The sequence below is a fragment of the Aotus nancymaae genome, unplaced genomic scaffold (assembly GCF_030222135.1).
Source record: "Aotus nancymaae isolate 86718 unplaced genomic scaffold, 86718_ANA_hifiasm-v0.15.2.pri h1tg000006l, whole genome shotgun sequence".
NCBI classification, from domain to species: domain Eukaryota; kingdom Metazoa; phylum Chordata; class Mammalia; order Primates; family Aotidae; genus Aotus; species Aotus nancymaae.
The window spans coordinates 87122164-87145038 of record NW_026988417.1 but is presented as its reverse complement, the minus strand read 5'-3'; the positions used below and the strand labels follow the sequence as shown (position 1 = coordinate 87145038).

Below are 22875 nucleotides of genomic sequence, written 5' to 3'. Positions count from 1 at the left end.
TAATGTCTTCTATGAGGTTTAACAATCTAGGTTAGGGAGAGGATCAATTTCACAAGCTAAGAAAAATCCAATGTTGTGCCAAATCAGGACAGATCCTTTTGAAGTGTTGATATTGATTCTACGAATTAGAGGACTAACTTGCATGCTAAATAAGGTAGAATCTTTCAGAGTTTTAATCTTGCACTCAGATTCCAGTGTTTCCTGATAGTAACACATTTGTAAGGGAGAGTCAAGTGGATGGGTTTAGCTTTGACTTATTCCTTTGCATGATCTGTGAAGTTCTCCAAAGGATATCTATTTTAAAAGATTTTCAAAATGACATTTATTACACCTCCCTGTGTGCAAGGTTTTCTGTTGGGTGTTTTTGCTAAAGGGGTAAAGGTTTTAAAAATACCATTCTTTTACAGTGTAAACAGGAAAGATTTTGAGTGGGTGGATTAGTCAGCAGACAGAACAGGGACAAGCATTTAAGGATGGAGACTTATTATGGAAGTATGAAGTGAGAGAAATGACATTTCTTGGCTCTGTTCCCAGCATTGTTTGCTGGACGCGTTTGCGTGTGAAACAGGCAGCAGCATTCACACCCAATTGTACCATCTTCCAATCAACTGGTAGTGCTTTTAAGTTTATGTGTGTTAGTGTTTCAAAAATCAAAATTCCAAAGGGCTTTATTAACCTATGATATACTTGCCAAAGGCAAACATAAAAAAGTAAGCAAACCCGAAGAGCCTCACTATTTTCCCTCCCGTTATCTATATGAGATGAATATGCTTTTCCAAATGCCAAGCAGTAACTTTTTCTTACTTTGTTTTGAAGACTAACATGGCTCACTCTCAATTATCAAATCTGTCCTGAAATAATTATCAGTGAGTCATGAAATGACCTTCTTAAACTGAGTCTATGTCACTCGATCTGTGTTTCCAAACTGTAAGGTTAATTTTCCATGTCCCTGAACCTCAATCTTGTTAAGTTAGGCTACAGAAGAAATGGGGAAAACAAATTAAATCCATCTGTGACCATTCTACATACCTCTACATAACCCTAAAAATGTTTACAAGACTCGGAGGTTTCAAGGATGGTATGAAAATCATTGCAAACTTGTTTACATTAAAATTCCCAGTACAAATTTGGAATTGCAATAACTGAGGAAAACAGGAAAGGCGCACTTTTGTAGACACTTAACCTCTTTTTTAGCTTTCAATGGCAGAGTATCAGAAGTTATGACACAAATGATTTATTGAGAATTTTAAGAAGAATGTTTTTAACATTAAAATTTAATGTATTATCTATCTAACATTGCTAGATAATATTACCCTTACTGCAGTAACTGGCAAGAAACAATGAGAGGAGAGGTGTGAAGAAAATTGGAATATAAGAAAGAACTTACAAGTTTACAATATTAAAAATGATATTAGGCAAGGCATGGTGGCTCATTACTGCAATTCAAGCACTTTGGGAGGCTGAGGTGGGCAGATCACCTGAGGTCAGGAGTTCGAGACCAGCCTGGCTAACATGGTGAAACCCCGTCTCTATTAAAAACACAAAAATTAGCTGGGTGTGGTGACAAATGCCTGTAATCCCAGCTACTCGAGAGGCTGAGGCAGGAGAATTGCTTGAACCCTAGAGGCGGAGGTTGCAGTGAGCCAACATCAGGCCATAGCATTCCAGGCTGGGTGACAAAGGGAGACTCCATCTCAAAAAAAAAAAAAAAAAAAGAAAGAAAGAAAAAGAAAAATATTAGCGAGGACAAAAATGTCCACTTTAAGACAAGGGAAACATTTTCTATGTCTAAAGGAAATAAAAATGAAATAGCTTCCCCAAATCAAAAAGCCTAGACAAATGATTCAAGCTAAGCCCTGATCCTGCTTCTGAATTCCAACTCAGTCATAAGTTAAAGAATTACAGTAACTCTTCTAAGTTCATCAGAGGAGAGAGTTGAAACATGTAAGATGATTTAAAAAGCTTTTCAATTTTTAAATTTATAACCAGCTAAGTAACTGTCCATTGAATTGGTTTTTCAAAAAAACACTTATTCTTTAATAACAAGTTAGAAGTCACCATGTATCAGACCATCATTCTGAAATATTGCTGACCAGCATCTGTTTCTTTTCCTTTCTTGTTTTTCATTTCTTTCTTTTTTTAAAAATTTAGACTCCATGTTAGTCTCCTCTGCATCGTTCAAATTTTAGTGTATGTGCTGTCCAAGCTCTCCTTCTCAAACAAACGTGGGAGAAGGCAAGCAGGGAGGGGCTGCACAACCCTTGTCCTCACTCGCATGGTTGCACGGAATTGTGAAGAGCTGAGTGCACTTCTCCGGCTGCCATGGGCTGCCATGACCAAGTCCTGTATTCCTTATATGGATGCTAGTCGTGTCCTCCTCAAAGCGCTGTGCTCCGTGGTATTGTGCCAGCTCAGCATTGGCTGTTCTCTAGGGAAAAAATTGTGAAACTTCACAAACCTGAGTTAGGATTAGAGACTACAGCTGCCAAGTCATAGTTCATGGTTGAGTGCCGACAGTAAACACCCAGGGAAGCGTGTATCAGGATGAAGGACATCTTACTGATTCCAATTTCCAGTATTGGAAAGGTGAAGTTTTCCTTCCCAACCCCTCACACCCGTTAAAAACTCCCCCCCACCCCTTGAAAAGACATTGACTGTAAAGCAATGATGATTTGAAATTCAGATGGGGAAGTTTCTGGAATAAGGTTAAAAAATCCACCTTCAGGAACAAAAAAGAAATAAAGCATTTAAATCAATGATGAATGAAAATATAATTTGGGATGCAGAAAATCATAGGATATGAAAATAGGGAAAGAAACTGAAATATTAGAAAAATACAGAACATACCAAAGAGAAAATAATTCTACAAATTTAAATATTACTATAATTCACCTTCTCCTTATTTTTTCCCTTTTAAGTATTAACTAAATATGAAATATTTCTATTGATGGTCAATTTAATATTTTTACTGGCAACTTAAATTTTTGGCTAAACTTCCCAGAGCTATTTATGGACATTTTCCCTTGCCTGCCTATAAAAACACATCACTGGAGTATTTTTAACAGCAAAGTCTGCATGAGACAGTCTGCTTTCCTGACCTGTCAGATACTCATGGCTGTTTCTAAGTAGGCTCATTTGTAAGGCCTTGTGGATTTCTGTCCAATTGGTATCGTTCTTATTTTTTAAAAATGTAGTGGTATATTCATGAAGAATACCTATGGCTAGAAGTCCACTTTACAAAATTCCATGCCACTACAGGTATTTGTGTTCCTTTGAAATAACTGCCACATGTAAGTGATCCTGAGGGCAGACTTGCTGTCTCTTTGATAAAGCTGCAGTTGTAGACATCTTTTCCTTCAAGCTTTCGCGTGGTTTACACGTAGGAAGGAGTGGAGGGCAACGACAGCAAAAGGAAGTGTAACCTTATCTTTTCAAACAAAATGAGCTATGGGGGGTGTTTTTGAAAGGTTATAAAATATTATTCTCTACCTTGAAACGGGAATGCATTCACATCATGTACATCAGAAAGGGCAAATTGAGTGACATGGCAAGCACCAATTGATTTTCACTGATCAATTGCTAGTAGCCGCCTAAAGTATCATACTGAGAAGAGTTCAGAGGTTTAGTCCAGGTTCAGGTAGAAAAAAATGCCATCCTTTCAACATTTTCAAGAATTAAAAAAAATAATGAACTTAAAGGAGTTATGGTCATGCTCGGCAGGAAGAAATATTCTAGTCAGCACAGAGATACATGTCACCCACTAAAGAGTATTATTATTTTGGGTAAATAGACTAATTTTCAAAAGTTAAAGGTCTCGAAGATATTTGAAAAGGCTGTTATATTAGTCACTGACAACTTAGTAGTAATTAATTAAAGAATCTAACTCCTCATGGAGATCAGTTGAGCTGTGGGAATGGCATGGAGCTTGATTATGGGAGAAGAGAAGGAGTGGCAGGTTGTGGGCAGGAGACAGCAGAAGGCTTCCTAAAATGTAAAATTCTTTTGAGAGAATTTAGCATACATTGCCAATGTCTTATCTAGGTCACTGATGAAAATGTCAGACAGAACCAGGCCTTGATTTGACACCTGCTAAACGTTATTTATGTCCTAAGGCTGACATCAAACTATCTGTAACCATTCTATTTATAAGTTTCCTGAGCACCCTTCTGCCTTTCCAGATCTAAAGTGTAGCAGCACTCTCAGCACTTAGCTGATAATTTTGCCTGAAAATATAGTGCTTATGAATTAGCATAGCATCTTCTTTCTATGACTCTGTCTCCTTTCATCTATAATTTGGGGAGTGGTGGAAATTGTATAAGACAGAGCTTGAATAGACCTGTAGTTTAGCTGTAGCTTACCCTAGTTAATTGTGTAATTTTGTACAAATCACTTAATCTCTTCAAACCCCAGAAAATGAAGGTTAGCCCAGATCAGCGCTTCCCAACTCTGGCTTCCAAATTCCAGAGAGTTCTATTTACTGATGAGGGCCCACGGATGCATCTGTAAACCAGACTTGCCACTGTGAAAGTCTGTGGAGTTAGCATGTTCAAAGGAGGACCTCGTACCTAAAAAGATGGGAAGCACTCGTGTAGGTTCCAGGCAAGCTTCTATCTCTCTCTGTCACCCATTGACTCATAGACCCCTCTTCTGTATTTGACAAGAATATGTATAGTTAACAAGGATAAGAACAATCACTTCTATTTTATAGAAAAATAGCAATGCATAGAAAAGTATAATTAATTAATTTTCCCTATCTTATATGATGGCTTCTTAATTGACCTAGGAATTGAATGCTACCTTTTGAGTAAGTTTATTTTCTTCAGTTTAGTACTGTATAAGATCCTATTATATTTAATATCTTACCTTAATAACAATTAAACTAACATGAATGTGTGATTATGTATTTTATTTAATTAAAATTTTGTCCTTTGGCTGATCACTTCCAATGAGAAACAGGAGCAGAATGTATGTACAGTAAGTGACATTGATACAAGATAGAATTTGACTTTTCCCAGAATTAAGTGGTGGAGTTTCACTCTCAGCTAACATGAGCTATGGAATCTTGGCTATCTTCAGAGCTACATGACTCCAGATACTCTTTCAGTATGCCAGGAGATATTTCATCTGTGATGTCAAAACTCGCAGGAAATTCAAGCTAAAGAATGCACGTTACGTACTCATTAGGACACCAAAGAAATTTTCTCAGGTCATACTGACACACTGTATGTGGAATTGACGTCTTTGAGAGATCAAACTTTCATGGATATTTTAAAAACCTGAACCCTGGTAAATCTTCACAAGAAGATCATATGTAAGCAGCTACACACAAATTTATGTTAGGTTTCTTAACTTATGAATGCCAGAAATTGTGGTCTTTCTTAATTTTATCCAGAATGATAACGCGTTTTTCATTTCTGAGGTTAGTGAGGTATTTAAAAAAATTCAAATGAGAAAATAGGATGGTTCCATATTAAAACTGGAGGTCTGGTGGGAAAATACACAAATCCAACCATTCCCTCTTAGCACATCCCAGACCTTGTGCCACATGTAAGGGGTAGACCATGTGTTTACATCAGGGGTTCATGAACCAGCTTAGGCAGTGAGCCTTAACTGTTAACTGGCTAAATATTATATTTTGTACATTTGCAGTTCTACCTTTTAAATGTATGCTGTTGTGGTTAATACAATACTAATTCATTAAAAGGTGTTACTGAAATTATAGTATCTTTTTTATACTATCTTTTTGATGTTACAGATATTTTAATCTCCAACTTTAAGAGCCCAATGATAATCACATAGATGTCTGTGAAATTTTGCTTGTAAAGGGTCCTCACTTTGAAAGGCTGGGAACCGCTGTCTTAATGGATTTGGGTAAAGTGACAGGCTGCTGGAAAGCTATTTTGGGCAAAGGGGCTCTCTTGTCGCAGCTGCCTGTGTACTAAGATAAAGGGCAAAGTGTGATTTGAGAAGAAGCTATCTTAACTAGCGTTTGCCAGGCCACAGACTAAATTTTACTTGTGTGCATAGTACTTGGTGTGAGAAATGACAACTCTCCCAAATCCCAGGCGTCAGCTTTGTTTCAAAGTTACTTGGCTAAAACAGCAACAAAAATAAAATAGATTCTAAATGTTCCATTCAAGCTCACACTCCTAGGCATTATGTTATACCTCAATTACTGGGATTTCAAGGTTAGTGAACAACATAACAGATATTTGCTGTAGGAGGAAGAAAATGCTCAAGTATTAGCTGGAAGAAATACTGAACAGCTTTAGGTATAGGAAGTTTCGCTTAAGAGAAACTAGTTATGGCAAGCGAGGAGGCTACTGCCCTCTAGTGGTGTCCTTTCTACTTCTTGCCTCAGGTGCTTTAGCATTTCCCTGGGAAGTTGTCTCTTTTAATTATTTTTTTTTTTAAGTTTACCATCTATTGCCAATTCCATCTTCACAGCACAAAAGGCTTTCATCGCCCTTGTAAAAAGGCACATACTCTCATTATATTTTTACATATTGGTGGGTTGTGTGTGTTATAAAAAAATTTTTACATTTAACAAAATGTAAAAGGCAGTAAGATAGTTACAGTTCTTACTTCCAAAGAAGCCTGTAATACAGGTGATGATATGTACAAACATAAAATTTATGGTACATCTTTTCCCATCAAGGTCAAAGAGTAATTTTATAGATATATATAATTATTGTTATAATTACTTTTTGAGACAGGGTCTCACTCTGTCACACAGGCTGGAGTGCAGTGGCACGATCTTGGCTCTCTGCAGTCTTGACCTCCTGGGGTCAAGTGTTCCTCCCACCTCATCCTCCTGAATAAGTAGGACTACAGACACGTGCCACCACACCTGGATAAGTTTTGAAATTTTTGTAGAGATGGGGGTCTCACTATGTTGCCCAGGCTGGTCTGAAACTCTAGGCCTCAAGCAATCCTGCCACCTTGGCCTCTCAAGGTGCTGGACTTACAGGTGTGAGCTGCTGTGACTGGCCAATAATTGTACCTTGTTTACTAGAAAAGTAATTATTCGATTTTACATGCTTGATTCACTTGTCATGGGATGATTTTCAGTGTTTTCAGCTGCAATTTTTTAAAAAGAAAATCATAATGTGGGAGGAGTTACAGTATTAAATAAAACTGGTGTAGATGTGTATGATGGGAGAGGATGGCAAAGGGGGAGGAGGAGATTCCTGTCTGAGATGTGTCCCCTATTTACACCTGTTCTTAAATTGTCATATTTACTTATTGCCTTGCTTGTAAGAAGAAGAAAGGTGGGTAAGCTGTCACTGATAGGTTTATTTTCCAGGTTATTAAAAGGACATTACAGGACTAACTGTCAGTGTAATGACCTAATTATTAACAAGCTTGCTGTCACGTACATGAGTGTCCAGAAAAATGTCTGGATTTCCAGTTGATTTATATCTTATGACTTCAAATTCCTTGATCTCTAAGGGTGAAGTGTATGCTAAGAACAGGAATAGAGGTTTCAGAATAGTTTCTATAACCAAGATCAGTAAATTCTTATGTAGGTGACAGAGCATCATCTGTACTAAATACGGCATTCATTTGTGCAACCACACATGATAGGACTGCGTAATGGTGGAAAGAGAATCCTAAAATAAGTCACTCTAATACATTTCAAAATATCCCTAAACATTGAAAAATTGTTCCCATGTCTAAAATGTCTTTTTAAAATTTTAATAGGCATATCTATATATATTTAATTTTAAAGTATTTTTAGAGCCTGGTCTGTGAACAAGATTTGAAGGTAAACTGACTTAGAATATGGTTTCTGAATGACCTCATAAAATTTCTGAAGAACTTAGTTGATTTTATAGAATAAATATGAACTGATTCTGTGATATTACAGGGAAAAAAATCCAATGTAGACATTGGCTACATTAATATAAGTATGGTATTTAGATCAGTACTGTACTCTATACTCTGCTCAGGCACGTGTGAAATACTATTCTCTATTCTGAGCATCAGAGTTCAATATTGACACACTACATAGGATTCAGCAGCAGGAAATGTGGGAAGCCATATTTAGAATACTTAAACAGGGGAAATTACTTCTAAAATCCTAAAGATGTAGTGATGCTTTAGCTGTTTTCTTTTCTTTGTATTTTTAGTAGAGACAGGGTTTCACCATGTTGGCCAGGATGGTCTCAATTTCTTGACCTCATGATCTACCCGTCTCAGCCTCCAAAAGTGCTGGAATTACAGGCATGAGCCACTGTGCCCGGCCAGCTCTTTTCAAATATACGAAAGACTGTGCTGTAAAGGGAAAGGGAATGGGGGAGGAAACAGGTATTGAGTGTAAATCTCTAGTTTTAAAATTTCATTCTTTTCTATGTGTAATTTGCCTTGAATTTGTTCCTTTCCATTCCTCTCATGTTATATGTTTCGTACATTTGTCCCAGTTCCTCTATTTTCAATGTTAGTACTTTGGATTATTGTATTAAATGTATATCTGGTTTTTACTGCTCATCACTGCCCTCATCCAGCTTTAATTCTAATACTAAATGATTCTTCCTAAAAATTCTTGATATCATGAAAGTATAATTTTAATTTATGTCTGACTTTTAAATGCCCTCATTCATATTTTATGCTGATTTTACTTACTGAGTCTTATTTTCTAGAATTCCCAGCGGGCCCTGTACTCTACTCAAGTTTGTTCCTTCACTATCTGACACCTGTCATGTTCTTCGTCAGTCTATACCTTCTCTCAGGTTGTATCCCTTAACCATTCACTTCTAACCCTGTGTCCAGAGATTCCTCTTCATGCATCAAATTCCTGTCTATTCTTGGAGAGCTGTTACATGCCATTCTTTTCTTCAGGCCTTTCTTAAACTATTATAGCCATAATAATTTTGTCTCATAATTTCCTATAGCCTATTTTGACTATACCAGAATTTTTAGTACTTGATTTTTTAGTAAGATTTAACTACAAAATAATACCTATTCTATAACATTTCTCATTAATCTCATTCTAGTCAAATATTTACTCTTATTTTGTTGCAGTAATGGCCAGAATTTGTCGAAGCCACCTTGTTTCCATGTCTTGGATAGATTCTCCTATAACAACTCTGAACGTGGCCATTTAACATAATTTGGCCAAAGAGACAATAATCAAATATGATACCAAAAAAACCTGAAAAATGTTATGCACTGTGCTTTGCCTTCTCTTGCTTCTTGTAGGACCCCTAAGACACTTAAGTTAAAAAGCTGATGAAAACATGTAGCCCAGCCATCTCTGTCTCCCAGTTCAGGGACAATACTAACCAAGAGCCAGCACCAAATTCCAGACATGTGAGTGTGGCTGTCCCAGAACCACTAATGCCCAGCCAACCCAACCAGCCGATTGCAGCTGAATGTCTGAGCCCAGGCAAGACCAGCAGAAGAACTGGCCAAGTGACATTGCCAGCTGGCATTGCTAACTCACAGAATTGCTACCTAGACAAATAAGGTTATTTATTAGCTAGTTTTTATTGGGGTATTAGATCTGCTTTAGCATCTATATTGTGTGTTATTTGAGGACAAGAACCATGACTTCCTTTCTAAAATTTCAGGATTTTAGATGGTACTAGGTATGTAATTGACATTTGGTAAATTATTATTTTAACATTGTTTACTTGGTACCATGAAGATGAGAGTCATAATGTTTACACACAATATCACCTAAATCTTTTCTTTTCTTTTCTTTCTTTCTTTTTTTTTTTTAGACAGAGTCTCACTCTATTGCCCAGACTGGAGTGCAGTGGCACGATCTCAGCTTACTGTAACCTCCACCTCCTGGGCTCAAATGATTCTGCCATCTCAGTCTCCTGTGTAATTAGGACCACAGGCACACACCACCACACCTGGCTAATTATTTTTATTTGTAGAGATGGGGTTTCACTATGTTGCCCAAGCTGGTCTCAAACTCCTGACCTTAAGTCATCTGCCCACCTTGACCACCCAAAGTGCTGGGATTACAAGTGTGAGTCACCATGCCTGATCATCACCTGCATTTTCTAATTTTAGGTAAGATAAATATTTTTGCAGTGGGCAAAGGACATCAACAGATACTTTTCAAAAGAAAACATACATGTGGCCAAAAAGCATATGAAAATACACTCAACATCACTAATCACTAGGGAACTGCAACTCAAAACCACAATGAGATACCATCTCACACCAGTCAGGATGGCTACTATTAAAAAGTCAAAACAAAATAACAGATGCTGGTGAGGTTGCAGAGAAAAGGAGACACTTCTACATTGTTGGTGGGAGTGTAAATTAGTTCAACCATTGTGGAAGATAGTGTGGCAATTCCTCAAGGACCTAGAAACAGAAATTCCATTTGACCCAGCAATCCCATTACTGGGTATATATCCAAAGGATTATAAATCGTTCTGTTATAAAGACACATGCACACGTATGTTCATTGTGACACTGTTTACAACAGCAAAGACCTGGAACCAACCCAAATACCCATTGATGATAGACTGGACAAGGAAAATGTGGCACATATACACCATGGAATACCATGCAGCCATTAAAAAATGATGAGTTCGTGTCCTTTGTAGGGACATGGATGAATCTGGAAATCATCATTCTCAGCAAACTGACACAAGAACAGAGAATCAAACACCACATGTTCTCACTGATAGGTGGGTGTTGAACAATGAGAGGACATGGATTCAGGGAGGGGAGCATCAAACACTGGAGTCAGTTGGCGGTGGGGCTAGGGGAGGGACAGTGGGGGTTGGGGAGGGTAGGAGGGATAACATGGGGAGAAAGGCCAGATGTGGATGATGGGGGGATGGAGGCAGCAAACCACCTTGCTATGTATGTACCTATGCAACAACCCTGTATGATCTGCACATGTACCCTAGAACCTAAAGTACAAAAAAATATTTTTTTAATGAAAAAAAAGGTATAGAATTCATGATATGCATATCCTGGATTGAACCTCCAATTTTAAAAAAGTTGTTGTAAGAACAATACTGAGACAATTGGCAAGCTCTGAATGTGGGATGCATATTAGATAATAGTAATTTTTCAATGTCAAATTTCGTGAATTTTGTAATTATACCATGATGATGAAAAAGATTCAAGAAGAATACCATGCTAAATTTACTACTACCATGTGCGTATATATGTGCATGTACATACGTATATGTGGAGGGGGGAAGAGAAAGAACAGGTATAACGAAATGCTAAGAATTTGGTGAATCTTAGGTAAAAGGTAAAAGAGGAGTTGTACTATTCTTGTAACTTTTCAGTACATTTGGAATTTTTATGTAAAGAAAAAGAAAAAAAGGTAAGAGCCACTACTCACCAAGTAATTTAAGCATTTCATTTATAAAAGCTCTAGGTCACTGTTGTTCATAATGAAGGTCTATTGGACACCAAGAATGAATTGCCAGTTACTTCATCAACTCCACTGTCATCATTCATTATCTGAAGGCATTTACTCTTCAGTCCACGGTGGAGTTCTAGGGAGGAAAAAGCAAGGGAAATGTTCACTGAGTGCTGTAGACTGAAAGCCCAGCAATGAATGTGGGAATCTTCAGGCTAATCAGATTTTCCAGCACATACAAAATTTACAAGTAGATTCTAGGAATAAATGATTTCCAAAATTATTCTTAGAAATAATGTAGTGTTAGGCCACGTGCAGTGAGTGGCTCATGCCTGTAATCTCACCATGTCGGGAGGTCGAGGTGGGTGGCCTTGAATCCAGGAATCTGAGACTAGCTTGGGCAACATGGTGAAACCTCATCTCTGAAAAATATATGAAATTTAGCCAGGTGTGGTGGTGTGTGCCTGTGAGGCTGAGGTGGGAGGGTCTTGTGGTGAGCTGAGATTGAGCCACTGTACTCCAGCCTGGATAACAGAGTAAGACCCTGTCTCAAAAAATAGTGTAGTATTGACCTACTATTCTGTTATAAAAGGATGTCTCACTACAATGGAGAGCTGCCTACTCTGCAGTTAATAAGTGATAAAAGATGAAGGACATGGTGCTGCAATATTTTTCCTTTAGGGTAGGAGACCCAAAATTTAAACTTAAACCATTCAGTGATCTCCTTTGTCAAGAGCACTTTTCTCTGCTGACTGAGCTATAGGATCCTCCGGAATTTAGCACAGTGAACCCTGATTTTGCAACTAAATTGCAATGGTTTTTATTTATCTGACTTATATGATATTCTCTGACTTCCTTATTATTATTATTATTATTATTTTGAGACGGAGTTTTGCTCTTGTTGCCCAGGCTGGAGTTCAATGGCGCCATCTTGGGTCACCACAATCTCTGCCTCCCGGGTTCAAGCGATTTAGCCCCCCGAGTAGCTGGGATTACAGGCATGTGCCATCACGCCTGGCTAATTTTGTATTTTTAGTAGAGACGGGGTTTCTCCATGTTGGTCAGGCTGGTCTTGAACTCCCAACCTCCGGTGATCTGCCTGCCTCGGCCTCCCAAAGGGTTGACGTTACATGCTGTGCCATCGCGCCTGGCCTACTAGTATATTTGTGTACAAGTAAGAAAACATCATTTTCTGGAAAATTCTGGAATGCTACAGACTAATTTGAGATATTGAAGCAAAACTGTCTGAAATTAGTCAAATGCTCAGTTCAAATGCCATAAGAGGATGATGGTTATACTAGGTGTTTTAAGCATTGATTTAAACATATTTTTCAAAGTATTGATTTTAGTAGGAAGTACAAATTTAAAGGATTAATTAATTTTGTGTATGTGATAGAGACTGAACTCAGAAATAGTAGCCTCTTTCCTAGATATTCTTAAATATAAAAATTGAATTCAAAGATAGAAATATTAAGCTTCACTGCAGTTGACACAATGTGGGGGAAAAAGGGATAAATATATAGCCCCGTAATAAAATGATGGGTTAAATAAAGGTCAGAGAGAGAAAATTCTGGTTAAAATGATACTTTCTTTAAAAGTAAGATATGCTTTCAGTTGCTGATGGAAAATATAGCCAGATAAGATAAAGCCTTCCTGTTCTTTTCTATCTACGCTGTGTGCTGAGCACAAAGGCAAACAAATGGCTTTAAAAGTGCTATAATCTTTACTCAACATCAGTTATCAAAATCATAATCAGAATACACTTGCATGAAAAGTCTCTTAACATGGACAAGTCCAAAGTATGTAGCTCTATTTATAAGAATAAGCTATGATTAACTATACAAAGAAAGCTCTCTTAAGAATAAAATAATGTTTCCCATTTTGATTGAAAAAATAGTTACCCTGTAACTGGAATTGGGGTAGAGGGAGAAAATGTTTCTCTTGAAATGCTCAATTTTTTTTTTTTTTTTTTAGACGGAGTCTTGCTCTCACCCAGGCTGGAGTGCAGTGGCGCCATCTCGGCTCACTGCTACCTCTGACTCCTGGGTTCAAACGATTCTCCTGCCTCAGACTCCAGAGTAGCTGGGACTACAGATGCATGCCAGCATGGCTGGCTAACTTTTTTTTTTGTATTTTTGGTAGAGACAGGGTTTCACCATGTTAGCCAGGATGATCTCTAGCTCCTGACTTTGTGATCCTCCTGCCTTGGCCTCCCAAAGTGCTGAGATAACAGGGTGAGCCACCTTGCCCATGCCAAAATGCTCAAAAATTTAATTTCTTATGATTTTGCAAGTTTCCCTCCTGTATAAATAAGAGAACTAAATGGCAATGCTTGTTATTTTAATGTAGATCTTACTCTTTCTAGCAGAGCCCAGGGCACACACATTTAACTGTCCCTGCTTCAGTTCCATTCCTTAGCACTTCCTCCAGTTGCTGGGTGGAAGTAACGAGGTGTGTCCTGGTTTCTTCCTATTTATAGAACTGAGGCAGTGATCAGAAATGACAGATGGGGCTTATGTTAGTTAGTGTTTAAATTCAACTCTGAAGCTCCAGGCCAAGAATGAGGAGTGGGTTCTTTATTAACTTTCCCATTTCCTTTGTTAATCAGTATCTGTTAATCAACTACATATGTACTTAGAACTGGCAAAGGCAAATTATCTTCTCTTACCTACTAAATAATAACTTCTAAATAATTGCCAGCCTCAAAATAAGTGAAGTTTAGTATATTCTTGTGGTTATTCAAGGAGTTCCCCCCTACACCGGATGTAGCCTCAATCATTAATGATTTAATTTTAACATTTTATAATTACGTAAGAAGAAAGAGACTAGACATGGCAGTGCACACCTGTAATCCCAGCTACTTGGAAGAAGGATTGAGATAGGAGGATAGGAGGATTGAGATGATAGGATGATAGGAGGATTGAGATAGGAGGATTGCCTGAGTCCAGGCGTTTGAGGCTTTAGTGACCTATGATCATACCTGTGAATGGCACTGCACTCAAGCCTAGGCAACATAGCAAGACCCATCTCTATAATTTTGGTTTTTAGTCTTAAAAATTAAGAAGAAGACTGGGCACGGTGGCTTATGCCTGTAATTCCAGCACTTTGGGAGGCTGAGGTGGGTGGATCACAAGGTCAGAAGTTCAAGACCAGCCTGGCCAAGATGGCAAAACCCTGTCTCTACTAAAAATACAAAAATTAGCTGGGCATGGTGACAGGCACCTATAATCCCAGCTACTCGGGAGGCTGAGGCAGGAGAATTGCTTGAACCTGGGTGGCAGAGATTGCAGTGAGCTGAGATCCCACCACTGAACTCCAGTCTGGGTGATAGAGTAAGACTCCGTCTCCAAAAAAAAAAAAAAAAAGAAGAAAGAGGCAATTTATTAACCTGTCTGAGTTTGTTCACCTCTTACCAGGCTTAGAATGCCATCCTTTAAGTGAAAGAAATATAGATTCTTTCATCTCAATTGATTATACATTTTTAAAAGGTCATGCTGATTTCTAAATTCTTATTCATTCATTCATATAACAAATATTTATTATGTGCCATGTGACAGGCATTTACTAGAGAAGTTACAGTAAAGAAGACACAATCCTTACTCCTATGCAGCATTTTATATCTTACGTAGACTACAAACAAGTGTGTAGAGAGTTATAAGTCCAGTACAGGAGTATAATCAGTTCTAGGATGAGATTAACTGCAAGGTGGTGTGGAAGCATATAGGAGAGACATATAACTCAGTCTTTGGGCTCAGGAAACTTTCCAGTGGCTGTAATATCTGAGCTAAGAACTGAAGGACAAGTAGGAGATAGAAGATTAGGATCAGAAATGGAGGAGGGAAGCGGGGGCAAAAGAAAGGTAGAAAATATTTTGGCGAGAGACATGATCATAACAAGACCCAAAGGGTTAGAGAAAGCCTGATGTAAGCCTAGAGACTGGGGTGGTGCAAGAAGAGATGAGGTTGGAGATGTCAGGTATTGAAGGCAGTGCTCATCCTCACTAGGTTTTGGAGCTTTATGCTGGGAACCATGAGGAGCCACTGTAGATTTTTAAGTAGGGGGCAGATGTATAAAAATCAGTCTATCTGCCTTTGGAAATGCATCAGAGCAGGGATATACTGATAGGTATATAGTTAAGAAGCTGTGGCAATGATCCCAGAAAGAATGCAGGAGATTTAAATCAAAAGATTGAGAGAAGTTGACAGATTTGAGAGAGATTTAGAAAGTGAACTCTAAAAGACTTGGTAATTACTGGGGAAAGAGAGAGAGAGGAGAATGAAAGATGATGCCGAAATTCATCCCGGGGCAACTGGTGGATGGTGGTGATATTTATTTTGTATATGTGGATGTGGTGCACTAAAGAGAAATTCAGATTCCAGAAAAAGATTAGCATATGGACTGTAATCAAAATCCTGAGCATGGAAAAAACCATCCAGAAGGCTGGGCGCGGTAGCTCAAGCCTGTAATCCCAGCACTTTGGGAGGCCGCGGTGGGCAGATTACTTGAGGTCAGGAGTTCAAGACCAACCTAGCCAACAAGGTAAAAACTCATCTTTATTAAAAATACAAAAATTAACCAGGCATAGTGGCATACATCTGTAATCCCAGCTACTTGGGAGGCTGAGGTGTGAGAATTGCATAAGCCTGGGAGGCAGAGGTTTCAGTGAGCCAAGATTGTGCATTGCACTCCAGCCTGGGTGACAGACCAAGACTCCATCTCAAAGCAAAGCAAAACAAACAAACAAACAAACAAACCAACCATCCAGGAGGATGGTCAGAATGAAAAGAAGGCCTAAAACATAACCACAGAGGAGACCAACATTAAAAGAACGAGTTGAACAACATGATACAGTTTGGATCTGTGCCTCCACCCAAATCTCATTTTGAATTGTAATCTCTAGCATTGGAGGGGGGTCTAGTGGGAGGTAATTGGATCATAGGGATGAATATTTCACAGATGATTTAGCACCATTCTCTTGGTGCTGTCCTCACAATAGAGAATGCCTTCTCAAGAAATCTGGCTGTTTTAAAGTGTGTGGTACCTCGTTCTCTGTCTCTTGCTCCTGCTCCCACCATGTTAGACACATGCTCCTCCTTCACCTTCTGCCATGATTGTAAGCATCCTGAGGCCTCTCCAGAAGCAGATACCAATGTTGTGCTTCCTGTACAACCTGCAGAACCATGAGCCAATTAAACCTCTTTTCTTATAAATTATCCAGTCTCAGGTATTTCTTTGCATCAGTGCAAGAATGGCCTAACACACAAGATGAACCTGCAAAACTGAGAGGGAATGTCTAAAGAGATGTGAGGAAAACTTAAGGTACCAAGGAAGTCAATAGAAGCCAGTGTCACCAATCTTGATATCATATGGGATTAAGTAATATGCACACCAAGGATTATCTTCATGCTTATTAATGGCCCAGGCTTTGAAAATATTGCTTCCCCAGACTTGCAGGACATTCCCTTTCTCCTTGACCACTCCTTGACCACTTCTTATCCTCTTTCTTGCTAAATTTTCTGCAATACATATGTACTAAGTTTACAATCTAAAAAAATTAATTTTTTGAATGTCAGCAATTTCTTGCAAAATAATACATGTTACAATGTTATTTCAATAATAACCTTTGGTATTTTTGTTTAAGTTTAGTACATATTTTCAAGAAGACTTCATTTAACAAGTATCTTTTTTGTGATTTTAAGTTTTTAGGTATTTTTGTTTGCCTGTTACTTCAAAAAAAAATTCTAGTAATACAGATTGTCTGTATTTTGAAATTTAAATATGTGAGGAACAATGAATGACCTTTCTTAGAAATAGGACAGAAGAAATGAAAAATTGCAATGACTTTAACATAATTTAATGGAGCAATGTAATTTTTCTACTTTATTTTGTTGTTGTTGAGACAGTCTTGCTTTGTCACCGAGGCTGGTGGCTTGATCTTGATCTTGGCACTCATTGCAACCTCCACTTCCCAGGTTCAAGCAATTCTCTGCTCAGCCTCCTGAGTACCTGGGATTACAGGTCTGTGTCACCATAATCAGCTAATTTTTGTATTTTTAGTAGAGATGGGGTTTCACCATGTTGGCCAGGCTGGTCTCAAACTCCTGACTTCAAGTGATCCACCCGCCTCAGCCTCCCAAAGTGCTGGGATTACAGGTGTGAGCCACCATGCCCAGCCTAATCTTTCTATTTTCTTATAGTATATTCATCTTATTCTACCTAGAACTCACCAAGTGGAGTCTATATTATCTTTCTGTTATTTTGTTAAATTCTCCCAAAGTTTCTCCTGTGTTTTCTCTTGGAATAGGCTTTCTACAAAAGGTTTAAATTTTGAAGAAGAAACCAAGCTGTTAACTTTGATAAAGCTATGTAGAAATATGAGTTAGAAAAATATTCTATTACCTCAATTTAGATGAAATGTTTTAAATCAATACTACCTCATGGAAATGTAAACCTTTGTTTTGAAAACAAAAAGAGGCCTCATGATTTTTATTTTGTGATCAAGCTTTCAAAAGAGAAATATAATTCAGTTCCTTGAAGAAATAAATCTACTTAAAGGCATAATTCCCAGAAAACACCTGCATCTCCTCTGGTTCCAAGAATATGACTGATTAGACAGTATGGTCATTCACACAATATTGATTCTACCCATTCATGAGCATGGGATGTGTTTCCATTTGTTTGTGTCATCTACAATTTCTTTCAGCAGTGTTTTGTAGTTTTCCTTGTAGAGGTCTTTTGCCTTCTTGGTTAGGTATATTCCTAAGGTTTTTTTGTTTCGCAGCTATTGTAAAAGGGATTGAGTTCTTGATTTGATTCTCTGCTTGGTTGCTGTTGGCATATAGAAGAGCTACTGATTTTTGTATGTTAATCTTGTATCCAGAAACTTCACTGGATTCTTTTGTCAATTCTAGGAGCTTTCTGAAAGAGTCTTTAGGGTTTTTAAGGTAAGCTATCATATTGTCAGTAAACAGTGACAGTTTGACTTCTTCTTTACCAATTTGGATGCCCTTTATTTCTTTCTTTTGTCTGATTGCTGTAGCTAGGACTTACAGTAGTATGTTGAAGAGGAGTAGTGAGAGTGGGTATCCTTGTCTTGTTTCAGTTCTCAGAGGGAATGCTTTCAACTTTTCCCCATTCTGTATTATGTTAGCTGTGAGTTTGTTACAGCTGGATTTTATTACATTGAGGTATGTCCCTTGTATGCTGATTTTGCTGAGAGTTTTAACTATAAAGGGATGCTAGATTTTATTGAATTCTTTTCCATGTGATTTTTGTTTTTAATTCTCTTTATGTGGTTTATCACATTTATTGACCTGCATATATTAAACCATCCCTGCATCCCTGGTATGAAACCCAATTGATCATGGTGGATTATCTTTTTGATATGTTGTTGGATATGGTTAGCTAGTATTTTCTTAAGAATTTTAGCATCTAGGTTCATCAGGGACATCGATCTGTAGGGTTTTTTTTTTTTTTTTCCTTTGGTTATGTCCTTTCCTGGTTTTGGTATTAGGGTGATACTGGCTTCACAGAATAAATTATGGAGGATTCCCTCTTTCTCTATCTTGTGGAAGAGTGTCAAAAGTGTTGGTACCAATTCTTCTTTGAATGTCTGGTAGCATTCTGCTGTGAATCCTTCTCATCCTGGATTTTTTTGTTGGTAACTTTTAAATTACCATTTCAATCTTGCTGCTTATTACTGGTCTCTTCAGGGTATCTAATTCTTCCTGATTTAAGCTAGGAGGGTTGTATTTTTCCAGGAATGTATCCATCTTTTCCAGGTTTTCTAGTTGGTGTGCATAATTCACAGTAGCCTTGAATGATCTTTTGTATTTCAGTGGTGTCAGTTGTAATATCTCCTGTTTCATTTCTCAGTGAGGTTTTTTGGATTTTCTCTCTTCTTTTCTTGGTTAATCTTGCTAATGGTCTATCAATTTTACTTATCTTTTCAAAGAACAGCTTTTTGTTTCATTTCTCTTTTGTATTTTTTTGTTTGTTTCAATCTTATTTAGTTCTGCTCTGATCTTGGTTATTTCCTTTCTTCTGCTGGGTTTGGGTTGGGTTTGTTCTTGTTTCTCTATTTCCTTGAGGTGTGACCTTAGAATGTCAGTTTTTGCTCTTTCCATTTTGATGTAGGCATTTAGGGCTATGAACTTTCCTTTTAGCACAGTCTTTGCTGTATCCCAGAGGTTTTGATAGGTTGTGTCATTATTGTTCAGTTCGAAGAATTTTTAAATTTCCATCTTGATTTTGTTTTTGAAACTCAATGATCATTCAGGAGCAGGTTATTTAATTTCCATGTATTTGCATGGTTTTGAAGGCTCCTTTTGGAGTTGATTGCCAGTTTTATTCTTTTATGATCTGAGCGAGTGCTTGATATAATTTCAATTTTCTTAAATTTATTGAAGCTCATTTTATGGCCTATCATATGGTCTATCTTGGAGAAAGTTTCATGTGATGTTGAATAGAATGTGTTTTCTGTGGTTGTTGGATGAAATGTTCTGTACCTATCTGTTAAGTCCATTTATTCCAAGGCATAGTTTAAATCCATTGTTTCTTTGTTGACTTTCTGTCTTGATGGCTTGTCTAGCGCTCTCAGTGGAGTATTAAAGTCCCCCAATATTATTATGTTTCTGTCTATTTTCTTAGGTCCATTAGTAATTGTTTCACAAATTTGGGAGCTCCAGTGTTAGGTGCATATATGTTTAGGATTGCGATGTTTTCCTGTTGGGCAATGCCTTTAACATTATATAGTGTCCCTCTTTGTGTCTTTTAACCACTATTGCTTTAGATTTTGTTTTGTCTGAGATAAGAATAGCTACCCCTGCTTGCTCTTGGTGTCCATTTGCATGAAATGCCTTTTTCCACCCATTTACCTTAAGTTTATGTGAGTCCTTATGTGTTAGGTGAGTTTCCTAAAGGCAGCAGATAGTTGGTTGGTGAGTTCTTATCCATTCTGCAGTTCTGTATCTTTTAAGTGGAGCATTTAGGCCATTTAAATTTAATGCTAGTGTTGAGATGCAAGGCACCATTGCACTCATCATGTTATTTGTTGCCTGTGTACCTTGTTTTTTTGTTTTGCTTTTTTTTTTTTTTTTGAGATTGAGTCTCACTCTGTTGCCCAGGCTGGAGTGCAATGGTGTGATCTCGGCTCATTGTAACCTCTGTCTCCCAGGTTCAAGTGATTCTCCTGCCTCAGTCTCCTGAGTAGCTGGGACTACAGGTGTGCACCACCACACCCAGCTAATTTTTGTAATTTTAGTAGAGATGGGGTTTCACTATGTTGCCAGGATGGTCTCAATCTCTTGACCTTGTGATCCACCCACCTTGGCCTCCCAAAGTGTTGGGATTACAGGCATGCGCCACCACACCCGGCCTGTTTTTACTTTTTAAATTGTATTTTGTTTTATAGATCCTGTGCGATTTATGTTTTAAAGAGGTTCTGTTTTGATGTGTTTCCAGGATTTGTTTCAAGATTTAGAGTTCCTTTTAGCAGTTCTTTTAGTGGTGATTTGGTAGTGGTGATTTCTCTCAGCGTTTGTTTGTCTGAAAAAGACTATCTTTCCTTCATATATGATGCTTAATTTCACTGGATACAAAATTCTTGGCTAATAATGGTTTTGTTTGTGGAGGCTGAAGATAGGGCCCCCATCCCTTCTAGCTTCTAGGGTTTCTGCTGATAAATCTGCTATTAATTTGATAGGTTTTCCTTTATAGGTTACCTGGTGCTTTTGTCTTACAGCTTCTAAGATTTTTTGCTTTGTCTTTAGATAACCTGATGACAATGTGCCTAAGCGATGCTCTTTTTGCGATGAATTTCCCAGGTGTTCTTTATGCATCTTGTATTTGGGTGTCTAGGTGTCTAGCAAGACCAGGAGTTTTCCTCAATTATTCTCCCAAATATGTTTTCCAAACTTTTAGATTGCCCTTCTTCCTCAGGAATGCTAATTATTCTTAGGTTTGGTTGTTTAACATAATCCCAGACTTCTTGGAGGCTTTGTTTGTGTTTGCTTATTATTTTTGTCTTTGTTGGATTGGGTGAATTCAAAGACCTTGTCAAATATAAATATTGATTTGTATTTATTTTGCTACCAATCACGAACTACAGCTCTGAATTTCTTTCTTCTATTTGTTCAATCCTATTGCTGAGACTTTCCAGAGCATTTTGCGTTTCTATGAGTGTGTCCAGTGTTTCCTGAAGTTTTGATTTTTTTTTGAGATGGAGTCTCACTCTGTCCTCCAGGCTAGAGTGCACTGCAACCTCCGCCTCCTGGGTTCAAGCAATTCTTCTGCCTCAGCCTCCCGAGTAGCTGGGATTACAGGCATGTGCCACAACACCTAGTTACTTTTTGTATTTTTGGTAGAGATGGGCTTTTGTCATGTTGACCATGCTGGTCTGGAACCCCTGACCTCAGGTGATCTATTCACCTTAGTCTCCCAAAGTGTTAGAATTACAGGCGTGAGCCACTGCACCCAGCCTGTTTTTTCTTTATGCTATCTATTTCCTTGAATATTTCTCCCTTTGCTTCTTGTGCTGTTTTTTGGATTTCCTTGCATTAGGCTTCACCTTTCTCTGGTGCCTCCCTGATTAGCTTAATAACTAACTTCCTGATTCTTTTTCAAGTAAATCAGGGATTTCTTCTTGGTTTGGAACCATTGCTGGTGAGCTAGTGTGATTTTTAGCTGGTGTTAAAGAGCCTTGTTTTATCATATTACCAGAGTTGGCTTTCTGGTTCCTTCTCATTTGGGTATGCTGTGTCAGAGGGATGGTATAGGGCTGAAGGCTGTTGTTCAGATTCTTTTGTCCCATGGGGTGTTCCCTTGATGTAGTACTCTCCCCCTTTCCCTATGGATTTGGCTTCCTGTAAGCCAGACTGCAGTGATTGTTGTCTTTCTTCTGGGTCTAGCCACCCAGCAAGTCTACCTGGCTCCAGGCTGGTACTAGGGGTTGTTTGCTCATAGTCCTGTGATATGAATCGTCTCTCAGCTGTGGATACCAGCATAGTATTTGGCATGTCTCCTGGGTCCTGCAGGAGAAGTCCACTTCCTTCAGAGGGTCTGTGGATTTTCTTGGGATTCCTGGTTTTTTCTCGCAGTAGTTCTCTAGTAAAGTTCACAGTGCAAGTTTCTGCACACTGCTCTGTCTGTATGAGTTAGAGCTTCTATATAGTCCTGCCTCCCATCCGTTGTGATAATCCTGAAGTTTTTTTAAAAATTAAAATAATAATTACTTATTTTACTTTTAAAACAGAGACGGAGTTTCACCATGTTGCTCAGGTTGGTCTTGAATTCCTGAGCTCAAGCATTCTGTCCACCTTGGCCTCCTAAAGTGCTAGGATTACAGGCGTGAGCCACTGCATCGGGCCAAGAATGAAAGTTTTTAATGGCTCACAATGAAGACTTGGAGCTAATAATACTAAAGAAAACTATAAGCATAACTGCATGGTCCAAAGAGCTGTAAGTGAAGGGGTCTGATAAGTATTGATTTATATTTATTTTGCTATGAATCACAAACTACAGGACTGAAT

At 38.1% G+C, this 22875-nt stretch overlaps 1 long non-coding RNA gene across 1 annotated transcript in view; it reads left to right on the top strand.

Annotated features, from left to right (window-relative positions):
* The first annotated feature begins 4328 nt into the window (after positions 1 to 4328).
* LOC135271657 (uncharacterized) overlaps positions 4329 to 22875 on the top strand; it is a 36739-nt gene continuing 18192 nt past the window's right edge. The window contains exon 1 of the long non-coding RNA XR_010339783.1: positions 4329 to 4599. This is a non-coding gene — a long non-coding RNA (uncharacterized LOC135271657). The remainder of the gene's footprint in view (positions 4600 to 22875) is intronic.